The 16289-nt window shown below is 39.3% G+C and overlaps 1 protein-coding gene across 2 annotated transcripts in view; it reads right to left on the bottom strand.

Moving 5' to 3' along the window:
* Positions 1-16289, bottom strand: part of LOC121632055 (thyroid hormone receptor alpha) — a 159047-nt gene that overhangs the window by 49800 nt on the left and 92958 nt on the right. For both annotated transcript variants that reach the window (XM_041973223.1, XM_041973224.1), the window contains exon 4: positions 8948-9078. The gene's annotated coding sequence lies outside the window, so the exon portion shown is untranslated. The remainder of the gene's footprint in view (positions 1-8947; positions 9079-16289) is intronic.

Raw genomic sequence — 16289 nt, 5'->3', positions numbered from 1 at the left:
CCAGTACTAGCTGATCGTCAAAGGAAAGGGCACTTCCTGTTAAAAGGGAGTTTCCTTTCCACTGTCGCCCACCGCCCCATGTATGCTCAGGACGGGGGACTGAATCAAAGTCAAGATCCAGTCTGTTGGTTTTCTTAATCTAGGCTATTATTTATCCAATCAATCAATAAAATTACCAAAAACAATATAACCTTAAAAAAACAAACAAACAAAAAAAAAGCAGTTGAGGAACCACTTGTCATGATGCGCAGGTTTTGGGTCTTTTCTTGTGTTTGGTATTTTCTTAATTTCAGTGATTATTTCTGGTTTTTGTCTTTAGTTATGATTTTGCTTTAGGGTTTCTGGTTTTGTCTCAGTCTTTAGTTTCCCTCATGTGCTATGTTTTCTGTCCCTGGCTCATTAGCTCACCTGGTTTCACTTCACCTGTTCTCAATTAGTTCCTCTGTGTACAAATACCCGATTGTTTCAGTCCTTCCTTGTCAGATCCTTTTGGTTCATCCCTGTTTGTGTGGTTCCCTGTTCCTGATTTTTTGGATAATAAACCCTTTTTACCTGCACCGACCTGCCTCCTAACCTTGACTGCCTGCACTTGGGTCCTCACCTCCGCCTACACACAACACCACTGGGTTTAAAAAAAGATGACCTCAAAATTTATTATGAATTGGCTCAAGCTGATTTGTCTGTAAAGTGCTCTGAGATTGTTGTGAATTAGCAATTTACAAATTAAGCTAAATTAAATTAAATTGAAAAAGAATGAAAAATGGAGGGAAAGACCCAAGTAGTAAATCCTTATTATTCCTTTATAAGTTCTACAAATTGCTTTGCAATGTGTAGTTCATTCATCCATTTACACTCATATTTCTACAGTTTATTCTTATTATGTAATAAGATTATATACAGTATAATGAAGTAATGGTGAGTAATGTTGGGTTTTAATCTTTTAGCTTTTTTCAGCCTTCCTCCTATGCATGATCATCCACTGATTTGATGTGTCAGTGGATTAAGAGTGGAAGGGCTGATTAAAAGTTAATGTGTGTGCATGTAGCTTAACCATGAAAAAGATGCTACTGTGTAGATGGTAACAATCATAAAGAACCCCATGCAAGATAAACATATGAATGGGTTGCTATATGTACTTTGTCCACCAAGTATTGACATTGTGTGGATTACATCCCAGAATATGATGACAAGTCATGCAAATACAAATGGAACATACAATCCTGCTCTGGCGCTCACATGGCTTTTCATCATGGACCTTGATTCTCTCCTCTTCTATTACAGCCTTAAAATGTCAATCAGATCTGCGACAGCTGGCTTTTTCCTCGAAACAAGAGTCAGCTTAATTGCAAGTCTAAAAATGCATGAAAAGAATCACTAGGGAATGAACGCTGATGCTTGGAAAAGTCAAATCCTTAAACATAATACACCTTCATTTGTGTGAAAGGCATGAAAAAAAAGTTCTGTTCTACATGAATAGATGACAAATAAAGGTAATGATGGTGGAACTTTTCAAGTTTTCTTGGTTTGTGTTTGAACAGAGAAAGTGGTGAAGTTTTTATACAAGTGATGGTTTGAAACTTTCTAAGCTTGAGACACTGAAGTTCTTTTAACCCTTTGAACCCAGTGCCTATTCTTTAGGTCTCTTCTGGAAAATTGTTTACCCACAATGAAGTGAGTATATCTCTGCAACCACAAGGGGCCTAAATTACGTCTGGAGTCCCATTAAACTTTAACCTCTTAAATCATAGTACAACATGTGAAACTCATTTCTGCAAAGGACAACTCTGATAAAGTTAAGCAGAACTAATTTAGAGAGGTTTTAATCCAATAAAGTTCATAGTGTCTATAATTATTTTTAGCTGATTTAGTTTTTATATTATCAGACAGTTTTATCATAAGCATAAGTATCATATCTTTATGATAAAACTGTGTATTTGTTCATAATTTAACAAAAAATGGGTTACAGTATATATTATTCTCCCTTTATGCACCAGATTAAAGGCCCTTAAGATAACATAAGAACTAAATCAGCTATAGAAAGGTTTTAGTACAAACAGTTCAGGCCAGGTCTCCAAAATGGTCACTTCCCAGATGGGGAGCCTCAGTCTTTAAAAGGTTGATGTATCTGTTTATTTAAGAAGGATAATGTGCAGAACTTTAATCAGTAAATGCTGCAGCGCTGCGGCGAGCGCCAAGCAGGCAGAATGAATAAATGCTACTGGGCCGACAAGGGATCAGAGCCTCCCTGAACTAAGGCAAGACTCCATTAAAGAAACTGGACACTGAAATAATGTTTAGGAATGTGGCTCCTCAGAGATTCTTCAGTTGGGAGGCAGCAAGTAAAGATACAGGGCTTGTCCTGTATTGCTTCATGTTGTCACCTGGCATCCAAATAAATCCCCACTGATTCAAATACAAACAGCTGTAGATCAGTTAAGTAAATCCATCAAATATGTTCAATTAACCTAAAGAATTTCTGCTGACTAACGTCATTCAAACTTGTTCTTTAAAGCTTCTCTGCCTCTTGGAAATGTAAAGAACAACGAAGGACACTGGAAACAGCTGAGCTGAATGTAATACATCCAAGAAACAACTCTTTCCCTTCCTTCTGATCCTCTGCCGTGTCATGTTAACATGACCAGAAATACACATGGCTCAGCTGCTCCAGAAGACTTACAAGATGGACGGAAAGCTTACAGTCACTGTCAAGCAGAAGTCGACACAAATGAGTCACAGGGGTTTTCCTGTAACTGATACTGATGTGTTTAGATTGGGCTTCGGTCAGAATCTTAACTTTCACCAGCAAAAGCTCCAGTTAGAAACATTACAACCAATGTGGGGGTTCCTCAGCTGAGGAGGTAGTGATGAATATATTTCCTAATCTAGTCTATGCGATCATATCTAAATACTGACTACAGATGCACCACCTCCAATTTTAAATATCTTAAAAATCTGCTGAGCTAATTTTGCCTTTGGCTGATTTTGGTTTCCTCGCTAAGATCTACAAAAATATTTTTGTAGTTTTGGTTTTAATTTAAATATTAATGTTATTTTGGGGTCCAAATGCTCCACTTTAATGGAAAAAAGATATTTGTTCATAACCTAACAAAAAATGGATTATCCTCCCTTTATGCACCAGATTAGAGGCCCTTAAGCTTTTCCTTTTTTTTCTTATTTTAAAATAGAAATGTGTATTTTTTTATATAACATTTTAAGAAAAACAAATAACTATGAACTTAAGATCCAGCTATACGTTCATGGTATGTTTACTGACACTGCGTCAATCTTCCGCTGGATCAAGATAAAAACAGAAGATTCTGATAACTTGCCATTAAGTAAATACATTTTTGTTTATAAAGCACCTTTAAAAATTAAAATCACAAAGTGCTTCACAAAGAAGTCCAAGGAACATGAACATATAAATCATAACAATGAAAGCTAAACAAAAGCAACATTTCAGCTGCTTTATAAAAGAGATCACCGAGTCCACGAATGTCAGGCTGAGTGGGAGGGAGTTTCAGAGAGGGAGCCACCTTTAGTCTTTAACACTAAGTGCTGCACAGCCAGCAAACCCTGGTCACATGGTCACATGATCTCAGGGACGAGGAGACGTCAGGGGGGACATCAGGGGACGTATTTACTCAGACCAAGTTTAGACAAAATGACTAAATTCGTCCTGGATGATGGGATCGTAAGTGGACAGAATTAAATAAAGTTCGAATGCTCTCAGGATGCATTCAGATCTGATTGCTCTTTATAGACGGTCAAGTTTCTATTCATATTTTTTGGTGGAGATTTTCACGGCTGCTGAGCTGAGCCGAACGAAGATGTAAACGCAGCATCTGAGCGGCAGATCTGCTATGGATGCTGTTCAACCGGCCTGACCCCTAATTTCATTAATCTGCATTTTTTCCTCTTTTCTTTCAACGTAAAATAGCAGAACTGCTGGTTGGGTTCACAAACTGGGATTGTTAATAAATAATTTAGATCAGGTGCGAACTGGGCCACTTTCATAGTTAATGGGCTGTAACGCAGGTTGTAACACGAGATCACCTTGCATCATTTCAGTAGAGTACTGGAACAACAGTTCCTCTTAAACTGAAATCTTTTTTTGTTGTTGTTATTGTGCCAAAAATACAAACATGAAAGGATCTGGAGCTGTTGGATGAACATTTGGTTCATTTTTCATGTCTACAATCCCTCCAGATCTGCTGGAGTCGCCATGTGCTTCAAACTGTCCAAACTCTCCTCCAACACATTTCTTTCTGCACAGACGCAGAGGATGGTGCAGAAATACTCAGAGTTTAAATACCAGCCTTGATCTCTTGAGGAGAACCCCATTTAAAATTCACACCATGGCAGCAGACATGGGGTCAGTGACCCCCAACTCCCAGGGCTTGCCTGAGCAATTAGTAGTTAGGTAATGGAGCAGTGCATGGCTGAGCTGTTGATGTGGCACACGCTGTCTAATCTTAGAGAAAATACTGGTGGAAAGGGGAGGGAGGGGCCTTGTACTTCGGGGTCAAAAGAAGTCAAAGGTGAAGAGATTAAGTTCCATGCTTGTTCTCCTTTCGCTGGCTAATTACTGTCGGTGGAAAACGTGCTACTGGGTCACAGTGAAGAGACTAAATGGTATCTGTGCAGCCACTTTTCTAGATGTGACACTTGTGGCTTTGCATGGACGCAAACACAGACTACAAACATTGATGTGCAGCTTTGGTCTGAAACTGCGTCAGAGTGAGTCAGAGTTTTATGCTTTTCTAGTAAACTGATGGGAAACATCACAAAAACCTTCCTATCTCTGGATGTATCTAAAAGCTTTTTAGAAAATGTGATGCTGTTAAGGGGCAGTTTCAGAGGAAGCTGCAGGGGTGGAGGTGGGGACAGATTACTTAAGAATACCTTAAACAATTGTGATGTTAAAAGAGATTGGGATTAAACAACATGATTCTGTATTTTGAGTATAAAAGATTTCTCTTATTTAATTTTCATTATTTTTTTCCACCCTGGCCAACAATTACTTTGCTTATCCACCAAACATCTTGTACTCTTTCCTTAGATTATTATTATAGCAACAATAAAGCTTATAAAAAAAGACGAGAACCTTAACCACTGCAGGAAAGAATGGGTTACTAAAGATCTAGTCAGCAGGACGACCTTAAAAGGGCTTCAAATCTTAAAAAGAAATTGGGTGCAAAATTACCACAAGTTGTAAAATGTCTTTAAATGGACACAGACAATACAAATGTCCATAAAGACACACAAAACATCAACAGAAACCATCTGTTTTAGTGCCCCGTACATGTGTTGGTGACTATTTTTTGTTTGTTTTCCTGAACATCGGAGGAGTGGGATGATCAGTGTCTGACAGGACCAAACACAAACAGACTGGAAGGAGCAGCTCTTCAACTTCTGTTTATCCACAAGATGTTCAGAAGACAGAGCCACAGAAGCTGCATTAGCCAGCAGAGCTGCTGCCTTGCTCAGTGGCGTGTCAACGGCACACCATGGCAGAGGAGGCTGGTGCCTGACACAGAAACCAACGGCCAGTCCAAGACATAAATTTACATGAGACATCTGCATACTTGCAGAGGACAAGGGCTAAGGAGCACAAAGTCTCTCATTCTTAACATTTTATTGTCCTTTTACAGCAGACAAACCTATTAATCTTAACGAGTGGCATCATGACAGGCTGATGCAACAACAGCTGCAGTTGCCTTTGTGTCTTTACTCTGCTGTATTGATTTCATGACGGCATCTCCATACAGAAAACACTAAGTCTGAATGTCTGAATCTTTATCGTTAATAAACAATTTAATGTCTCAGGAGGATTATTTGCTGTTTGACTATTCAAACTTTTTTAATACATGTAGCAGAAAGGCAGCTTAATGCAAACAGCACAATTTTTCATTTGCATTTATTAAATATAAACAGGAAACGTGGAAGTATTAATTCTAAATGGCTTGTAAACAAACATAAATTAGAGGAAAATATAGAAGGAATAAAACTATCAACTTTCAGCAACAAGGTAGTGCAGAACTTTAAATTAGGGATGTTCCGATACAGATACCAGCATAGTAAATACTTGCCGATCCTACCAAAAGTAAGGGGGTGTATTTCTGTCTAAACACAATCCAACACCATGAAAAACAGAATCATAATTCTTTGTTTTGTGCCCAACACGACCACACACAGACACAGGAAGTTACGCAGACTCGCGTGACCATTGTTTTTAGTTGGTAGGCGGAGAAGCAGCTGCATGTGAGTCACTGTTGTGCTAACATTTAGCGTTAGCATTATGTTACTAATTTGGTGTCATTACTCATTTGAAAATCCCGCTAGCAAAACAGCAACATGCCTGATATGCAAGGCTGAAGTTTCCAGAGGCGACATGAATGCTACCAAATTTACCACCAGCAACTTTAAACAGCATTTTGGTTGAAATCACGTGAAAGAGCACGGGTTAGTCGCCTTAAAGGAAAACGGCAACAAACCACAGCAATAACAAACGTTGGCAAATGCTTTTAAAAAACATCAGGAATTTGCAGAAGAAAGCCAGAAAACCACCGAAATAACAGACATCTTAGAATTTATTGTCCTGGATTAACAGCTCCTGTTCTTTGTGGAAAACATTCACTGTAACTCCAAATTCAAGATGGCTTTTAATAGAAATTCTTCCCGAGTTTATTTACGCAATAATTAAAACATTTCTGTTGCCATGATGGATTTCACGTGTTAATAAAACATGAATTATAAATATTATATATTATACATTTCTACATATTATAAAAAATGGCATCGGAACATCCCTACTTTAAATGATTCATATGTATGTTGGTACGAGAGCGATTTAAATGGAAGGTTTTGTGTTTTTCTTAGATTACAGTATGTAAAGGTTTTAGGCATTTTGATGTTTTACTTAAATCCTTCGCATGATACAGTCAGGAGTCCTGCAGCAGATGGCGCGACTGCAACAAGGTTCTGACGTCAACATTATGGAGTCAGAGAAGGATTAAATGAAACAGAAGATACTGAAGCAGTGATATGAAAGTCTTTTTGGCTTAAAAGGGCCTTTAAGTGTAATGACCAGGGTCATGACCTCTGCTCATAACTCCCCTCCCACCTGGCCTTAATCCTCTTCCCTTCTTTTTACTAGCTTTCTCTCTGAGACTTGTGTTTGATGTCAGCAGCCTAGCTGATCAGGCGTACAGCTTTCCGGCTGCCAGTTTGCATTTTATTCCCAGTCTTCTCTGTACGAAGCTTGGTCCAATGATGTCACCTGAAGTACGTCATGGGGATCGATGGGAATGAGGGACCACTTCTTTTTCTTTTTTTCGTTACTGATCTACTTGAAAGGAAGGTCTGTTTATCAGTGAAAATGCTCAGGAAGCTGCAGAGAAATTCACAAGAACATTTTACCAGATATAAGAGATCTTTTCTGATTCTCATCGATCCCTGGTTTCAGTTCCAAAATGTTTTTCTGAGCATTAAAAGTCTGGTTTCAGAACTGGTTCATAGTGAGAGCCTAACTTAAAACCAGTTCTTTCTGTTTCAAGTGCCAAAAAAAATGGTGCTATGCTGGTCCAAAGCTGGGGCTGAAGGTCGGGGTTATGGAGGTGAACCAGGCTGCGTGTATCCGTGACCTATTGCATCAACATATGGTAAATCTTTGCTTAAAACCAAGTTGTATACAATCACTCATATTCTGCCCCCTAGTGGGTACCATTTTCACTACAAAAATTCTGGCATGTCATCCAGTAATAAATCGTACATTTATAAAGTTTCTTATTTTTTTTTTTTTTAATCAGCTTAATTTATGACAGAACAACAATAAACTGAGCATGGATGTGAAGGGGAAGAAGCAGAGGAAGAACTTCATCTTTCATTTTCCTGCTGCTGTTTAATGTTTTAAACTCTGTTGCGTCTGCGAACGCTGCATTTAAGATCACGTCAGCTCCGTTTCTTTACTCTGTCAGGTGTTTTAGACAACTTCCACAGTCTGATTTTTTTCTGTCAACATTCCCCAGGACTGCAGTGATTCAGCAGTTTGTGAGTTTTGGCTTTTGGGTTCTCTAACCTGTTCCCATAATGCAATAGTTTGAGTCTAAATGCAAAGGAAAGGTGCTTTAAAAATTCCTTTCTTGTTACTGTTACATACAATAAATATGACCATTTTACATAAAAGAAGAAGATACATTGAAAATACCACAGCAAACACTTTAAATCAAGTCTGATTCAATGTTTAAACCATAAAAAGGATTTAAATAAGGAACATGTTTCATACGATCAAAACTAAGGAGTAGAAATTTAGTTCTTATTTCTATTTAACCATACTAATTTGTATTCCTTCCACTAAATATGTGTAGTCAGAAATGTGGTAACCGCTCAGATTCAGTTCTGCAACTGAGACCCTGTTTTTTTCTCCTGCTAATGAAGTGAAAACTTTTACCAAGTTGTCCAGTTTATGGCCTGCATAAAACAATACGATAGGAGCACAGAGAGGAAAGTAGATCTGTTCTGCAGAAAATCACAGTTACTGCAGACCCAGGCTGCAGCAGCCAGTCTCTTAGCAACGGACTTTTATCCAACTTTTATGGATTCTCCTTCACATAATCCCACAACTTCATAACAAAGAGGTCATTATTCAGGCTATTTGATTGCACCCTTATACAGTGAAGTGAAAAAACAAGAAGGAGAATCAGCTTAGGTATATTTATGTCTAAATCTGCAGCTAAACATCTACAAATTATGTGACAAATTAAGTTTGCTGCACTTAACAGGAGGGCTTGAGAAAAAAAAAAACTGAAGGAAAACAATCTTCTCTTTCTCCTTCGCACTTCCACTTTCTCCTCTCCCTCATTCCTCTTCTTCCCACCCGCCTTTTGGCAAGGACAAGTGAAGGTAGTGCCAAGAATGTGACTGGCTTCGGAAAACAAATCCAGCTCACCTTTCTCTCTCTTTTTCTTCTTCCTCTTCTGCGTTTCCTCCACTTGCAGTCGTGCCTTCCCTCCTTAAGGTGGGCTCATGAGTGCTGCAGAGTTCCTGACACGTCCAACGGTCGCAGAGGGATCAGGTCATCTGCAGAAGGATGGATTTTGTTAACTTCTCTGTATGTTTTTCACACCAGTTTTGCCTGAGCTCTTTCCAGTGAGCTCCTGCTGCTTCCTGCTTTGTGTTTTCCCAACCGGACCACCATACAAAAAAGCTGCACTGTGAAGTAACTTTTTATGGAGGCTGTTAAATGTTTTGGAAATGAGCTTTAAAGGGCTTTTAATAATGGATGATTTATATGGTTTCAGTTGCACCATCAGTCTGTGATTAATGATGTCTGCTGTAATATTTAATGAAATTAAACTGATTCAAAGGTAAGAAAAGAGGTTTCATTCTCCCATAAAAAAGGTAGCGTGGTGTGTGTATCATGTGCAGGTGGGATAATTAGATGCTCAAGTAGTGGAAGAAATTCCACAGTGCATTACTTTATTAATGCATGTGCTAGTTCATATTTGAGTGTGTATCCACCTTTAGGCAAACTGAGCTGGTGATGCTGACACAGAAAACCTGAGGAGTTGTGTGCATGCACAAAGCCTAATAGCATGTGTGTGTATGAGCACACACACCCTCACAGGCTGGCAGCACAGGCAACTTTATCCAACTGCGCCAACAATCTGGGCAATCGCTCGTCTCTGCCTGCCCTGTAGTATCTTTCCCTCACCTCATTCCTCTCTCTGCTGCACCTGCATGTGCTGCTGCCATACCAACAGTCCTGGGAGAGGTCCTCCTTTTCCCAAGTTAAAGGATAAACTTTGGAAAAGGGCTACAGCAAGGTCAGGTTTTTAAAAATAAATAAATAAATAAAGCTGCCTTCTCCTGATTATGTGTTGTTTTCTTACACTTAAATGCAAAAAAACAAAAACAAAACCCACTAAATTGATTTTTCATTCATTAAATGCTTCGCCCATCTCCCAAAGACTTTGTGAAACAACATTTGTGTTTATGTGCATGTCATGTTGTACTATGCAAACTAAATTGTAATTGTGCATCCGTTTCCTTAGAGTTTACAAACGGGGCTGGGATCCAGGCACCGGCTGCAGCTCAAATAAAATGAACCATACTTTGCATCAGGCACATAAACAAGAGCACAAAGAAAATCCTCAAAACAAATACGTGCAAATTGTCAAGCAACTTCGCAGGCCGAGCTGTAGGGGAGGGAAACACTGAGATGCTAAATGAGCTGCTGATTTCAGTGGCAGTTTGCTGTAAATGCAGCAGCTCCAGGCTCCACGAGGATGCCGCCTTGCTAACGAGCTGCAGAATCTCAGCAAATTGCTGCTATGTGCTTTCTGAAATGGCCTCACATCAGCCTCAGTGACAACCTTGATGCATTTCTGCCTGTACTTATACTCGGGTCATCTGCCTGTCAGTTTTGATCAGGTTGCTTACAGACTGGCTTGAAGGGTGTCTGATAAGATTAAATTGGGGCTTGTGGCGACAATTCTGCAAAATAAAGAGATTTGAGTGTCAAATGCTAGTTGTATTTTAAGCTCTGCCAATCTACATAGAGACACAAGCTGTTTATACATAAAAATCCAGAGAATTTTTCTTTAGAACATCATTTGACCACATTATCATCACAATACAGATACATCTGGTGACAGCTCAAAAACAAAACACACAGAATTGAGGTTAGAAAAAACAGCATTGAGATGCAATAATTAGTTGATTTCACACTTAACAATTTTATGATTAATAGTAAATAATAATTAACAGTAACGGTCCCCATAATATTGTGACTTTCCATATAGGATTGTATCCAAAACCTATAGGCAGATCAGCAACACTCGTGCACAGAACGAAAAAAAATGTCTGCGTGAGTTGCTTCGTTTTTGTTGCACATGAGTTGCAGAAGAGGTGTGTAAGTGTGGGAAAGTATGGCAGAGGAAGAGTTATGGCCTCTGAACAAATGGATTAAGTCACCCTTGTCAGATTTCTTTGGTTATACCAAACAAAATGACCAAGTTGTCATAGCTGTGGATGGCTCTCCAGCCTGTAAAGGAGCCATAAAAAGTTGCAGTAACTGAGTTAAATAACTTTTACCTAATGGAACATTGTAATGGTTGGGTTTACAGTACAATCCTTAGCAATCCTCAAATTTACTCAGCATAAGCTCAACAGCTTATATAGACCTTATTTATGGTCTTGTCTCTTTATTTCCACTGTTCCACTATTATTTATGTTTCAGACAGCAGCTTTCTCTATTCAAGTCTCTATTTCAGTTAAAAATGTTTAAAATGTGGTTCACAGAAAATCCTTCTAGGTTCAGATAGAGGTCCTGTAGAAATGTAGCATTTGTTCATTGTTTAATGAGTAAATGTGATTTAGTTGGAAAGGGATCTCTAACGGTTACTTTACTTTGTTCAAAAGAAATAACTATATAAATTAAATGGAAATAAATTACATTTAAAGGCCTATAAGGAGTGTTTTAATTGTGGTTTTAAACATTTTTACTGTAGAATTAATGTGTAATAATTCTGATAATCATGATTGTTTCTCTGACAATAATCATACAATGAAAATTCATGATATTTCTTTTCTAAATCACATCTATTCTGTAAGCAGAAAACTGACCAGCGTTTCCTTTATGTCACGTTTAAGCTTTATTTTTCCATAAAGCACTTAAAGCTTAAACTTTCCTGTACTGCTGCATGCCGCTCATACACACTGGTGACCTGTTGGTTTTTCCTGTTTAGTTTTCACTACAAACACACCTTCCATTGTGGACAACCAGGAAGAATTTCTCATGTGTCTTTCACGATCTGTTATCAAGCGTCAGCAAATAAATAGTTTGTTTCCTCATTCAGACATTCACTGGTACATGACAGAATTTGAGCCAAACTATTTCAGTGAGTTATGATACAAACTGTAATCTTCTACACAGCTGAATGCACAAGGTGTATTTAGGTGCAGGAGAAATTCACTTCTCCCAAGATAAAGATAGTTTGAGTATAAACACCAGCCTGTGCACAACACTGATGCTGCAGGATGTGAGATGCCAGATTCAGTAAGGCAAAAGAAGTCCAACAACTTTAAGGCATGATGGATTACAGCGATTCGGCCAGTTTTTTAAAATCTTGCAGCCCTGCAAACTGTTTTCTAGCAGATGAGAAAAAGCATCATAAAGTACAAATCAACCACAGATCATCCGATAAACTAAAGCCAAGTTTTCTATATTTTTGGTTGAGAAGACGGAGAACTTGTGTGATGACTTGCAACTTTATGTCATGAATTTAAATATGACTTGTTACTTATGACATATCTGATATGAAAAGAAATCTAAACTTATTTTTAAGCATATTTGAACTGACTTTATTCGTTTCTGCACCAGAGCCTTGCTAACAGTTGAATTTTATGCTTTGTGTTATGTGAATGGGTGTCTAAAGTTGTCCCCACAGGCAATAACTTCCTCTGACCAAGAAGTGCAGTGATACTATAAACCCACGCTGGAAAATGTAGCTACATCCTGGATCCCTGGTCCCTCGCAGTGAGTATGTGAAAGCCCCTTCAGCCAAAACCAAAGAAGTTATAGCAACTGCTTCCTTGGGGCAAAATTCCCTGAAATAACCACCTACTAAGAAGAAAGAAGAAGAAAACCCAGCTCATTATTTGGCCAGGACCAAAACAAACTACCAAAGCTGTCTTGGGTTTTTTGTTTTTACATTTTATATACCCAATGTAGTTCCCTCTCTTTGAAGTTCTGTGTTTACACTGCAAGTGAACTGCACCAGGGTTCTCTTACAAGTGGACTAAGACCCCTAGTTTTCAACTGGTCTAAAGTTTGCTTCTTTGGTCTGCATCAGAGTGAGGATACGCGTTAACACTACTCCAAAGAACCGTACTGTCTATGGAGGCAGAGCAGGTTTCATTTGAAGGCACATTTAAGTTCTACTCTAAAGATGAATACGGAACCTTTCGTCAGCCTTCTGCGTCCGGATGCGTAGCCAGGAGTAGTACCACCGGAGATTGTGGGGGCAGTATTGAGCCACATAGCTGACATATGACCAGCAAAAGGAACAAAGTAGAAGCACTGATGTAACTGATGTCTACACAGGCCAACACAGTCCTCTGCACTGCCATTTTTTTATGTCTCTCTATGATCTCCTCCACCGTCACCGTGGTGGTAAACTCTGAACTCTGCACTGCCCTCTGGTGGATGTGTGGCCTAACAAGCAAGCCACTGTAAAGGATGCATGACTATGAAGACACCGACGTTTGAAACAAATGTACCTGATTACGTATGAAACGGGAGCAAAAAAAAAAAACCCTTAAAGTGGACTAAACACCACCAGTGTGAAAAGACATTTTTTTCTAAGTAGAAGATTATATTTTTTTTAATTAAATCTCAAAGATTTAGGTAACCTGCTTGAATTTTTGCACACAACCCCAGGCTCTACCCTCCTGAAAACAACAATCCACAGCAGCACAGCAAACAGAAACTCCAGAGTGTATCCCATCAATACGCTACATTTAGCCAGGAGCATTAATATTGATTTTTGGGAATCTGTGAAACAAATCTGTCTCTAATGTGAATCAGACCCTCCTTCACGTCCTCATGATACATGAGGGACGAACTCTCCCCTTGAGAGTAGTTGCAGGTGTTTTTCAGACGTGTCCCCCTTCCTAACCCTGCATGTGCAGCCACACAACCCCCCCACAGCCCTTCCATTCATCTCCACATCTCAGACACCTCCGTAATGAGCAATAAAACACATACTGTAAAGAGCACACACACACGACAAAACCTCACAAAGGACCCACATCGTCATTTCTTACATACCCAATCCCTCCCGCCCACGGGTGTAATGAAGCCCCACAAGGTCTCTTGTAGCCCCTGGGCGCCACAGGGCCATAACTACACCCACCTCACACCTCGGCCTTTTCCTGGCTGCACACAGCAGAATCTGTGAAAGAGGAGAAGGTGGTAAAGAGGGAGGAGAATTTAGCGGGGCCAGAAAGGTAGAGCCAGCAGGCTGGAAGGTGATTTTCTTGGCAAAGAGTCATGCTGGGGTACTGCGGAAAGGGGCCCAGACTCTCAGCCCGGTTCCCCTCAATGCCTGTGTGGTCCTGGATCTGATTAGTAGCAAACCCTTGTCATAGAGAGCACATACGCCCACTGAGCTTCAGCTTTACATACATCCACAATTAGGAGGTGTACACATGTCCTAAAGCTTCACTTACTCTCTAAAGATTTTTTTTTTTTTGTGACTTGCAAATGAAGAAAACAGTAGACCAGACAAGAATTAAAGGGAGCAGATGGAAGAAAGCAGCACGAACCAAATCTGTCAGAGCGCAAAGTTAGAAGTTTTCACTGCAAACATCCCAGAGGAATAAAGTGAAGCAGTTACTCAATCATTTCATCTGTTCCATGTAATCTTCTTGTTTTCTTTCCATGGATGCTCCAACAACTCAAATACAGCACATATAGATACAGGCCAAAGGCAACAGACATGTCATTGTGCACAAAAGAAATGCTTTTCTGGAGTGCATGCGAGTTCGTTCGGAGTTTGCTGCCCGTGTGTATTTGCTTAAATAATTTGAGGAAAAATGTGGCAGCCTGTATGTAGGCAACGGGTGCAGGTAGTTCACACAAAGGTGTGCCAGTGATTAAAAAAAGACAGACAGAAAAGGACAGAAATGTGTTTGAGTACGGTTGTCAGGGCAGATTTCATGCTTCTTCAGTACGTCTTTGAGTCTTAGCAATTATCGCATTTACAGGAAGAAACGCTAAAGAGAGAAGGCAGCAATGTTCAGACAGGTCCTGCGTCTTACTGTCGCCTCGGGAGCAAATCTCACATGAGACTCCAAGCATTAGTGATTTACTATTTGTCATCAAAGTCCCTTAAATTTACTACATCTGCTTTGAAATGTATAAAAATGAGCGTTCATGTTCCATTTTTTCCAAAAAAAAAGTTGATACTGTTAAAGACATTTAGAGAAGAGGAGATGGAGTGGAAAGAGTGCAACGTGATCATTACCCTCCCATCCAGCCTGCTGTCAAAGGCCTCGTATGATGAAATGAAATAAATGACAATGCTTGAAAAAGCAAGCGTTCTTTGATGGAAAGAGGAGGGAAAGGAAAGCCGGGCGGGCTGTCAGCAGCTCTTCAGCACCACCTCTGCTTCGTGTTTCTGCCTTGTTGGGTTGGAAAGTGCGTAATCATGGGTTAGGCTCTGTAAAATAAGTGTTAGAGCTATATGGCAGGATATCTGAGGTGGGGAATATATGTGAGTCTGTCAGTGAGATTATTTGATATGCACATTAGAATGTTTTTAACTATTGTCTGAATTTTTCTCTGATTTGTGATTTATAAGTAGACAGAAGAAGCTTTTTTATTATTTACTTTTAAAAAAATAAATCCAGGAATCTGCATCTGTCGACCAACCGCTGATCATCTGCTCGGTTCCAGACTGAGCGCAGCGTCACGTTTAACCCATAAGAGCCCGACGTGACATATTTGTTATATACAGCGACAGTTTTGCTTCAATTTATGGTATAAATCCTGATGAACACAATCTGATAGATGTTTCTGTCCCCTAATAGATACCCAGAAGCAGAATATTATAATATTTTTATTATATCACATGGTAATAAATGGTAGATACTCCCCCCAAAAAATGTTATTTCTTTTTTTACATTTTGTTAAAGGGCCAAATAAAGACCTCATATTAAAAAATTGACTTTTCTTACCATTTTTTCATGGGTTGGGCCCTAACGGGTTAAGATTTTGTTTTGGGCTTCTCTGGGAAAAAAGACGGGATTAAAGCAAAAACTGTGTCACGAGTTGCTTGGCAACATAATCAAAAACACTACTGGGATGCCTGAGACTTCACATTTCACCAGATCAGAAAACATCATCTCATATAAGGTTTTTATTTCAGTGCAGAATGAAGTTTACTCTCATTCTGCTGTGAGTGAACGGGAGGTTTCTCGTTTTAAATCCAATGTTAAATACTGAACCAGAATTCGCCTCCTTATAAATTGTTTTGGAATAAAACCAGCTCTTAAAAAAAGACATTGGTCTAAAAGAAACTTTTCCTCTTCAGCATATAAATGAAAAATGAGCCGTCTGGTGCCAAAATCAGCACATCTGTCATCCAATAGAACGCAGCTCAAATGTCCAAATGAAGCAAGACGAACCCAAACACACTTTAGAGGTGAGATGGAATTAAGCACTTAAGCATGTGCAGGTGTCTCTGAGCTTGTCATGCCAAAATATTCTCTTTTTATTGGCTCTT

Source organism: Melanotaenia boesemani, chromosome 21 (assembly GCF_017639745.1).
Source record: "Melanotaenia boesemani isolate fMelBoe1 chromosome 21, fMelBoe1.pri, whole genome shotgun sequence".
NCBI lineage: Eukaryota > Metazoa > Chordata > Actinopteri > Atheriniformes > Melanotaeniidae > Melanotaenia > Melanotaenia boesemani.
The sequence above is the reverse complement of the archived record's forward strand: the minus strand, read 5'-3'. Positions and strand labels throughout refer to the sequence as shown.